This window comes from Myodes glareolus, chromosome 2, assembly GCF_982192425.1.
Source record: "Myodes glareolus chromosome 2, mMyoGla1.1, whole genome shotgun sequence".
NCBI lineage: Eukaryota > Metazoa > Chordata > Mammalia > Rodentia > Cricetidae > Myodes > Myodes glareolus.
In genome coordinates, this window is record NC_142027.1 from 31,500,064 (window position 1) to 31,512,032 (window position 11,969).

An 11,969-nucleotide genomic window follows, 5' to 3' on the forward strand; every position below is an offset into this window, starting at 1 on the left:
AAAATTTATCACAGGTGACAATTTCTAAACAAAATTCCCCTAGTAGTCTGTTGCAGACATTTGGTAATATTTTATTGTCCCCATCCTTAAGATAGTCAGAAAACTCATCAGATATTTTAGAAGGCTGTCACACACACACACACACACACACACACACACACACACACACACGTGTTTCTTGGATAAAATTCTTTGATGATATTTATATTAATAGGAAATTATCTCATTGATATGGTGGCAAGTTAAAATCAAAAATGACAGAGCAAAGGGGAAACATTAAGGTGGGTAGGGAAGGAAGTGAGGGAAATGAGAAAGAGATGGGAAATTTGAGAAAAATATATTGTATGAAAGATTATAATAACTGCATAAATTCAAAGATTATAAATTATATATTTGAAATTTGCATGTGAAAATAAACGTTTTTGTTATAAGAGTTAGACTCAAGCCCTCTTAATGTTATTCACTGATGGTTAAATGCTGGATGTTAGCTAGTTCATATTATTAGGCTGTGTATCTATATGTAAATTTTATGAATTTATTTAATAAAGAAAATTAACTTAAAATAGCAATATTATTTACTCATTGAAAATATTTATTGTATTTCCCTTATCCTTTTTCTGAATTATATGATGAGTATTAGATATCATTAATTTTAGATTATTATGCATTAGAATTTTGAAAATTGAAACATAGTTATTTGGCTACAGAGAATTAGAGAGGAGAGATTGTGTGCAATTACGAGAAAATGCATCATCTTCTGCTGTAAAACTGTACTTTCCTTGGCTACATCAGTCAGAAGAAGCATGAGTAGTTTTCAGCTTTTCAACTAAGTTACAAGTGTGTTGTTCCAGATCTCATGCCTCATTGAATGGTAAGCATATTAAACACATGCTTCTACCACAGGGACAAATCTCTCTTCAGTAATTGCAGCACAAAAGCACCTCATAATAAAACTGCTTGTGCATTAGCTAAAGAAATTCTGATAGCTGCTTAGAATAAATTTACTTGTAAACATAAAAAAACATTGATTACTTCAAATAAAATATAAGTAATTGTTATAATATATTAGTAAACTGCAATATAATTTATTAAATAAATACAGAACAACATCTATATTGATATTTAGTATAGGTATATGCTAAAATGTGTGTGAACAGAGGGTTTGTAGAAAATATACAGATACACAAATATGTATGTATATTTGTATATTTTGCATGTATCATTTGTATACTCACATAGCTACAAACATTGGTCATCTGTATCATAAGGTACAGTCACAACTAGTACCATTGTTTTGAGGTAGTTTGTCCTCATATTTTCTTATTTACTTTTAATTTCAAGGATCATTTTATGACAGACTACAGGGCAGGTAAGCAGAAAAAGCCCAGCTGCCAGGGTAGAGGTAATGGTACACATGGAGGAAAGAGAAATAGCTTATTTCAAAGAAAAACATTTTTTTTTTTTAGGTTCAGATGTAGGTAGCTCAATATTAGCGAGCAAGCAGTATTTCCTGCTAATAATGCTGATTATTCTGGATGGTGGAAATCATTTCAGGCTTAAGTTCTCACATGTACTTGTTTGATTAGTTCGTGCATGGACAATGAAAAAGTGTTCTCAAATTTGTACTTACTATGATGGTTTATACTCATAATGAACTTGATAATATTTAAAATTATCTTGGGGATAAATCTTGGGAAATGTGTCTGAATGATTTTTATTTTTATATAAAATGTTATCTGAATATTTACTCATTTTTATTACTCCTTTGAGAATTTCATATAATGTATGTTGATCATACTCATCCCCATTCATCTAAGATATACTTATCCTTAAATCATCATATAACTTTTCATTCTCATTATATTTTTTGAAAACTACTAAGTAAAATTTGTTTTAACCATACATCTTTGAGATTAGGCTGCCCAGTGGAACCTGGTAGACCCTACCAAGGGCGTCAACCTTAAGGAAAACTCAATCTCACTTTCCCATCCATTGTCAACTGTCAGTATCACCTCTACTTTGGACAAGTACACTTACCTCTCCTCTCCATTCTGATATAATTTGTTATCTGAGTGTACTCAGGTGTGGTGTATACTATCACAGCCACTGTGAGTTCAGGTATGCCAATGGACTGTTGTGTCCTCGATCCACCTCATCATTGTACTTATTCTTGTGCTCTGGATCTTGCCCTTTCAGAACTCTTTTATACAATGAACCTTGAGTTTTGGTGGAAGGTGTTTTATATTATGTCCTCTTTTGCTCTGAGTGATCTATTGTCTTGTGTTTTCTGTATCTTGGCTGGTTGGGTCATATAGTATTTTAAAGTTCAATGGTTTCATTTACTATAAACTGCATAAAGAATCTTTTCTGAAGAGAGTAGATAAATGAAGTAAACTCTAACTGTAAGAATAATTCATTAGGAGTGATTTAAAAGTATAGAAATTTAATAGAGTATCATAACAACTTTTCTCTAAACTTAGGAGTTATGACATATTGTTGTCTCTAAAAAGGGTGTAAGATATGGGTTTCATATTGTAGATGTGTGAATTCAGTGTGACCAGTTACTTCAAGCTACTGCTGTGATTACTTCAATATCATGATAGGTCATAACCTTAAACTGTGAGGTCAAATAAACTTTTTCTTCTTTACTTTACTTTGTTCAGGTAATTAGTCACAGCAAAGAGAGAAGTGCCTAATAAAATTACTGATGCCAATATTATTGCATTAGGATCAACCCTCATGGCCTAGTTTAACTTTAATGATTTCCATAAGAATACCATCTCCAAGCCTAACTATTTGGATTTTGATACCTCATAAGAAATATTTTCCATGTAGAGATGAGGTATTTGGTACATGGAATTCTGACATTTGCTACCAAACTTGTATTTTTTTTTCTACAGAGTGCTTAAAATCCATCATAGCGCCTCCTACTTCCAGCAGTACTCTAAAAAAATCCAGTCTTTGACATGAATTTATTATAAAGAAAGTACCTATGAGACTGTAACTCCACACATTTTCATTGCAAAGAAAATTCCTCACCAGATATGAGCTTATGAAATGAGAAAAATCATCTGTTTCTAGTACTACCTTAATGTAAAATACAGTTGCAAATTCTTACCAAAAAGTACAACAGTGCATGGAAAAGAAGGGCCACTGTTCTGAAGCAAGTTCAAACCTAGCAGAGAAAATATTTTGATTGTAAGAGCTTGAAAACAGTTCTGTCCAGTTTGGTGACCTGATCTGTTCTAACTTTGGTGGCCATCCCACTTTCTAAATCTACATACTATGGACCCAGTTTCTTTCCAATCTACCTACAGTATGATCTGTCCAGATATCCCTTGATCTAGCCATGTTGAGGACTTGAGTGCATGTGGTAGTCACATATTCATACATCTGCAAGGCAACTTCTACACAAGGTACATGTGAGGACCATGGGAACATTTGAACCTGAAAAAGCAGACCTATGCAATAAAGTGAAAGGCAGACCCAAAAATATATTATTAATCTCCATGTAATCTCTTTTTTTGTGAAAACAAAAAAAAAGGTTTTCTGGAAAAATACTTCTATAGTCTTATACTTCAGAATCTGAAATACCCACTGACTGCCTTTGTTTTTCTATTCTCTGTCCCTTGAACTTAAAAACCAGAATACATTTTTAATTTTCTTTCGAGAAGTCAATTTCTCATTCTTACTCAAATGGAGAAAATTTTTAGTTCAAAAATATTTTGGTTTCTGATTATTTTACTTTCCTTAAAATTATTTGTTTTATTATGAATTGCTGTGTATGTGAGGCAGAGAACATGAACATATGTATGTGTCTGCAGAGACTACAGAAAATCATTGGAAGAGCCTACTGGAATTATATGCAGTTATAGGATGACAGAAGATGGGACAGCTTTAGGGCATCATTAAAAGCCTTAGCTTTTAGGTAATGAAAATTGATGAAAATAATTGAATTATGGGATATATATTTTGTGTAATCCATAATTATTATATCCATATATATATATATGTGGTAAATACAAAATATTATGAAATAATATGATTTTCTGAGGCTTTAAGCAACAAACATTGAGTTATTCATTCCTCATCCTTTTCCCTTCTGTACAATCCGCCCTTTCTCTTCCCCAAGAGAATGTTCACAAACTATTATCTTTCTCACATAGCATTTCAAGTATTCTCCAATTTCTCTCCCAAATTCAACCTCCTAAGAAGTTATCTTCCCATATAGTTTTTTACACTCTTTGGTTCATTCATATTTTTTACTCATTTCTGAGGATTAGGGATTGGGAACAGCAGACAAGAGGTAATATAAATTACTTCCCAAGCTCTCTGAGGTGCCCCCAACCACCAGGAAGTTGGCACCATCTGTAACATGATGGGACCTGCTTGTTGGGGTATCTGTTCCCGCCCAGTACCCCACAACCGGCAAATCCCAGAGAAAATCAATCACACAGAGATCTCTATAAGTTATAAAGCTGATTGGCCAATTAGGTCAGGCTTCTTATTAGTCCTTGTAACTTATATTAATCCATTATCATTATCTATGTTAGCCATAATGGCTCAGTGCCTTTTCCAGCGGGACAGCGTACATCTTTCCTCTCTGGTGGTCTGGGCAGAACTGCAAGAGGAAGCTTCCTAGAATACTCCCAGTCTCTTTGCTCCATCTCTACTTCCTGTCTGGTTTTCCTGCCTATACTGCCTGCCTGGCCAATCAGCGTTTTATTAAAATATGATTGACAGAATACAGACAATTCTCCCGCATCAACTCTGAACGTGGCTGGCAATGAAGGCTGACTGAGAAGCCAAGGACAATGGCACTGTATTTTTATTCTACTGCATGGACTGACTTTGTGGGAGCCTGGTTTGTTTGGATGCACACCTTTATAGACCTGGATGGAGGGGAGAGAACCTTGGACTTCTCATGGGGCAGGGAACCCTGACTGCTCTTAAGGCTAGAGCAGGAAACAGGGCAATGTGCAGGCAGAAATGAAGCTTGAGCTGAGAGTCCTACATCTTGACTCAGAGACAATGGGAAGTCATCTGCCAGTCACACTGTGTCAAACTAGAGAAGGAGACCACAACCCAAAAACCTGCCCCTACAGTGACACCACACTTCCTCCAATTAGGCCACACTTCCTCCAATAAGGTCATTTCTGTTAAGAGTACTACTCTCTTGGTGGGGGAGGGGAGCATTTTTATTCAAACCAGCACACCGGAGAATAAATGCTCTCCAGGGATCTTTCTTCCTACTGTGACAAGTATCAAGGACAGGGAGGGTTCAATGTTCCTACCTTTTTCATTATGGAGCCATTCACTTTTTGACATCCTTGTCACTGTTTAGTAAGCAAATATAACAAATCCCCCTTCAGTATACAATCACATGACAGGTACAGTTCTTTTGGAGAACTCTGGTTAGGACATTTTACAATGATTTTGTTTCTGGGCAAAGCAAAAATTTATTAAATAAAATTCTCAGTCTTAGGAGGTTCTTATCAAAATGTGTCCATGGATTTCTGTAGCAAAATTAGATAATGGAAGCATCATGAAAGATAGATAGCTATATTACTCTGAGAGAGTAATAGATCAGATGAAGAAAATCCTACCATCAGTCAAAGGGTTTGATTTTGTTCTTTAGAATTCTATAATAGATTTTCAGCACTGCCCAGGCTCAACCTTTGACTTCTGTGTTGAAACATGCCAAGAAGGTGCAGATAATTTAGTCTACTGTGTGGGGATACTTAACAGAAACCACCTGCTCGCTTCTCATGAACTAAGGTTATTTTATAACGATTTTGTGCCACAGTTGAAATGAACCACATTTGAAAGAGTCTTAAAGGTGAAGGGGGTACTAGAAAAGTCCATGAATCATGTAAACGACTTATTTTATGCTGCAGGATTTCTTAGCATTAACAGCATATAACTTAGAAATGAGAGACAGCACAAGAGGAGTTCAAATGTCACTAATAACTTTCATTTTCTGCTTCTCGAGAGAAGAGAAATCGAATTTAATCTTATTTTTTTTCTCTTGGGATTTGAGTACTAGCATAAGATTCATTATTATAATAAATGGGTTCCTAGAATATATGGCAGGAAATTATTAAGTTATTGAATACCTGATATTGTGCTGTATTTTACAAAGATAAATTGGAGTGTTTCATCTATTGAAAAAAATAAAATGTAAAATTTTCCACCTTCCTTTTGAAAATAATAAAGTAATAGACATTTAAAAATTCTATTGTTAATAATCAACAAAGAGAAATATGGATATTTCTAGCAAAGATTACCAATACACTTAAAATAAATAAAAATAATTGATCTTTGTCCAGATAATTATTTCTCAATTGTTATGATGAAACTATTAACCATAAAGGTTTAAAAATACAATCTATCTTGATTTTTCCAAGTTCACATAGATATTGAAGTTGAGATTTTTCTCAATGCAGCAAGGAGTTTTAGATTAATGACAAGTATAACTAACATGGAAAGAACAAATCTAGAGTAGAGAATACTGAATTCTCCTTTTTGACTTAATCTTTAACTTACTATGTGATGTTAAATACAGTCTCATTTCTAATTTTTTAAATTACTTTATTGTTTTGGTCCCTAGAGTATTTCAGAAAACACAGACAAGCTTATGTGTACATACACAGACATTCATATGTATGGCTGTGTTTAAATATAATATAAATAAAAATATACTTACTATATTTTTAAATTATAAATATTACTTATTTTCTCAATCAGTGATTTTAATCTCCATGTATTCTAAAATGCTGAGTCAATCAGTTTTGTGATATTTCACATGAACCTATAAGTCCACAATAATAATAATGTTAATCATAATTACCTTACATCATGCACAATTCTATATTCAAGTAAAGTGAACTGAAAATTTTGTCTAAAACAAAAAAAGTTAATAGAAAATTAATCTCCTAGCATCACTATCTGTTCTGAAATACAGTGATCTATTTTTAACTTGAAATCTTGGAACTTAATGTTTAAATTATGTTAAATAGAAAGAATAATTAACAATCAGGATTTAAAACTTCCACCACATAGTACTTGCTAATTTCTACATAGTTAAAAATGTTGTCTACTATATTTGTTCACCACAAAGTCATAAAATAAATTAAAATGGTTAGATATCCTTTACTGATATATTGTCATTATTTAAAAAGCAAACAGTAATACTCACATAAATATTCCAGAAATAAGGAATTGTTTGTAAAATAAATAAAAAGTCAGGATAGTTAGTATAAGCTTTATGATAATGATTAATTGCATAGTTAATAATAGATTTATCAACCTTCCTAACCAGATTTCTATACTAGTAATGAGTGTCTAATATTGACAGCCAGTTTATGTAACATAAAAAGGTCAGTGACAGAAGTATTAATTTCATAAAAATTTGTTTATTAAATGACTTATAAATGAAAATTCCTTAATTTTATGACTTTTCTCTGTCACAAGATACTATATGTAAATGTCATTTTCTTCATTACTATAATTATATAATCATATGCTAAATATTCCATAGTTACTTTACTAGAGATTTCAATAGTCACTGGTTGAGCAACTCATAGGTCCTTCTATGACAAAACCTTACAAAAAAAATTTTATTTCATTATTATGTGGGGAAAGTGCCTTCTACATATGAGAAAAAAATTTATGGAACCTGGTTTTTATGGTGGTTCTCAACAATTCTACTTTCTGAAATTTATAGCTGTGTCTTCTTACCTGTTTGCTTACATCGTAGCTGGCTTTTACAGCAGAATATTATGAAAAGAATGACACATGACCTCTGAGATTATATCATAGAGGAAAGTTCTGTATCAATGTAGTGTCTCTGTCAATATAAGTAAAGATAAGAGACAGGTAAAATAGAATTGCACTTGAAGAAATGGCTTAAGAGAAAATAGAGTTGCTTCTTCAGAGCCCATGAAATCCTAAGACTAGTAGTCAGTCCCAAACTTTCAAATTATCTCAATCATATATGCTTAAGTTTTATTCAGATTCTACAATACATGCTATGACTTAATTTCAGTCAACGCTATCGTGAAAATATAGGTCTAAAATTCTGTGAAAACGTAAAGGCTTGCTGTTTAAATTAATGCATAACATAGAGTAAACCTTTGTTTCCCATACTAATACATAGTGTATGAAACTTATTTTTTTTCACATAACTAAAAGAATAAGTAATTATTTACTCTCAATTTTGATTGAGAAAATGAATACAGTATCTGTAATTATCATGGCTTTCTGTGTATAGCATGAAATCATAAGTGAAGTGTGCAGTGCTATAACATTAAAAATATGATGATAAACATTATATCATAACTAGGTAAACCTAATTCCAAAATATGGAGTAAAATAAAAATACCTACCACTCTTGCAAACTCTGTATTTTAATATTTGAGGATGCACACAATATTTTAAGTGCTATATATGCAAATGCACTAAGAAACTACTACTAAGTACTCATACTCTGTCTTTTCCTTTCTTCAAGAAAATGATCTCATTTCGTATTTGTTTGTCATATAAAAGAAAGCACTTGGGTATTGCAGTGTCACTATATTTTGGAAACAGAGTATATTGCTCCACTTAAATCTCTACATTGCAGGAAGAGTCATCAACTCACAGAAGCCATATGGATGTCATCACAGATGATGGTGGTAATGCAATGAAGCCAAAATAATCAGAAGTGTCTAATTGAGATTGAGATGAAAAGTATGTGAAACAAGCAATATAAGACAAAAAAGGACTGAATAAGTTTTATGAAGTAATTGACTAACACTATCACTTATGTACATCAATCTATCTTTATGAATGCCAAAAAGCCATATATTGAGAATATTTTTGAAATAAGTAAAAATATTAGCTCTTGATATTTCTAAAATTATTCACTTCTCTACAAATCCAAAGTCATGACTAAAATCCACACAATCTACCATTCTTTCCATATGGAAGCTCTTTTACACTGTTAACTATGCAGCTATCATTCCTCCAAAGTTTCCTAATTATCTTTTAGAGAAAACACAACAACTGAACAACAGAAATTATTTTGAAAGACGAAGTAAAATTACACCCCAATTGACCATATGTTGTTCTATAGAACAAAATTTCAGCAACTTTAAAAAGATTAAATCAGATTTTTATGTTAGTATACTATAAAAGCTGAAATTAAGAAAGCTAAAACTTAAAAGTCACAGAAATTAAGCCATATAATTGAAAATATCCCTAAGGACAAACTATTAAAATAAAACAAGAATATTGAAAGAAACAAATTGTAAAATTGAAAAGAATTATGAAAAATATTAAGCAGCATAAATTGTAGAATGTTGCTAAGTCAGTGAATATAAAGTTGATTATTCAATGAGTTGTGTAAGTTCTGTCTTCAGCAATAGGGTATTACCAGTAGTTTGTTGAGAACAATCAGTCACCTTAGCAATAGCCAGGGTTGTTTGGAGATTCCAGTGATTTCCTTTGGTCAGAATCTTGATGGGATGCAATCAATTTCCAGAACTAGAAGGGTCATAGTTGACCAGTGATGCAGAGTTGGGGCTCTGTGCTCCCTGTTTTCTGGTGAATGCATAAAATCTTCTTCATATTTGTATATACTAAAGGAAATTATACTGGGACCTTCAAGTCTAAGTACTAATGTTTTTGATAGGAGAAGGTACTCTGAAGGATACCAGAGGAAAAAGCTGAACATTAACCTGACTACGAACTCTTTGTTCTACAATGGAAAACTACTAGATACGAAGGAAATCTTGTGACTTTAAGTGTCTAACTGAATCTAAGACCCACTCCATGAGCTGGAAGCTATTTGGGACTCTGTGGGATTGGCCAAAATAAGTCAGGAACTTAGGAGAAAACCAACTACTACTGTTCTGTTAAAGGAACATAGAAAAAATGTCACCTGACAGCATTCTACTATATTCTTCAATTATCAGAGAAGATACCAACTGCAGTAACAGAGATCACATAGAAAGACTCACTGTTAGTCAATATGCAGGCATTAAGAGAGCTTGAAAAATTTAGTCAAGTAGGGGAATACTTCAGAAGAGTAGGCAAAAAGATTCTACAAACCAGAAAAGATTGAGATACCAGCAAAACAAGACATTGGAAACACAGCAGGACTATTGCATATATGAGTTCACAGAATCAGTAGCATCTTGGGTCTGCACATGCTTGAGCTAGGTGAGGTCCCAGTGCTGAGAGGGAAAGTTGACAAAACCTTCCATGCCTAACTCAGAATATATTTCTAATTGATAACTGCTTGCACAAACAAAAGAAAAATCCTTCCAATATCTTTTTCTCAGATACAAACCATTCCTTAGGGAGAGCCCCGTGCTCAGGAATTGATTTGCAACACAGAATAAACTCAATGACTTGTTTGGTGGTTCTTTTTCTCATAATGTTCCTCATGGCATTTTGTTTGTTTGTTTTATTTTGTTTTTACCTTTGTTTACTTATTACAGTTTCTGATCCTTTTATTTTGATGGGACCTCCATTTGCATGAATGTTTGTGACTCCATCTAGATGCAATTTTTTGTTTTTATTTGACTCTTTTAATTCTGTTATTGCTATTGTCATTTTGAACATTTCCAGGAAGTTTGTTTTTATGATTTTATTATTAATCTTTAGATGCCCTTTGTTTTTGAGGGAGAGATAGAATAAGTATAGAATAGTGTGGGGGTGGATCTTGGAGGAGGTGGGGTATAAAAACCATAATAAGATAATAGTGTATAAAAAATCTATTTTCAATAAAAGAAAGAGTTAAGCAATGAATATGCATACAAGATAATTTGTGTGCCTAATTTTCATTTTTCCTATTCTAAAGGAGAATAATAGAAAACTCTATTCTGTCTCCCTTTTAAAAGTCTCAAATAAGCCAGGCAGTGGTAACACGTATCTTTAATCCCAATTCTCAGGAGGGAAAGGCAGTTGGATCTCTGTAAATTGGAGGCCAGTCTGATCTACATAGTGAGCTCCAGGACAAACAGAGCTACACATAGAAACACTCTTTCAAAAATCTACAGAAAATGCTGTCTCAAAAAAAAAAAAAAATGAAACAAAACAAAAAAGGGACTCCCACTAGAGCAGGCCTGAGTGAATGACTTCGATCAGACAAGGCCAAGGCCAGCAACCTCTGTGTGAGCAGGCCTGAGATATCAACCTCTATGGTACTAGACACAGGCCAGTGACCTCTGAAGGAGCAGGACTCTGCCAGGATCCTCCACCTGAGCATGGCCAAGTCAAAGACCTCCATGGGACCGGGTCAGAGCCAGTGCCCTCCCAGACACCAGTTCAGTCCCAGGCCAGTGAGCTCTGAAGGAGAAGGGACACCCATGGGAGAAGGCCAAGGCCAGCAACTGGTATGGGAAGTTCTTCTGTATATGTGATACTTTTATTGGTTAACGAATAAAGAAACTGTTTTGGCCTGTGATAGGGTAAAACAGACCTACATGGGGGAAAACTAAACTGAATGACAGGAGATAGAAGGTGGAGTCAGGGAAATGCCATGGAGCTTCCAGAGGAGAAAGATGGAAGGTCTAGCTAGAACCTTGGTGGTAGGCCATGAGCCTCATGGTAAAATACAAAATAATAGAAATGGGTTAATTTAAGAAATAAACGTGAGCTAGATATATGCATAAGCTAATAGGCCAAAAAGTATTGTAATTGATACAAATTCTGTGTGGTTATTTCTGCTCTAGGCAGTCAGGAATGGACTAGCAGCCTTTCCAAACAAATTGGCGCACCAATGTGGTTGACTACATCCACATAAAACCTGATAAAGCTTGGAAAGAAATTCTAGATACTAAAAAACAAAGTTTAGCTTCATTTCTTTTGGATGGTCTCTGCTTGCTGGCAGCATATTGCAGCTCCTTTAAAAGAGGTCTTCCTGAATCAACAGTAGCAAAAACAAAACAAAACAAATAAAAAAAACCCACAGCTTTGAAAGA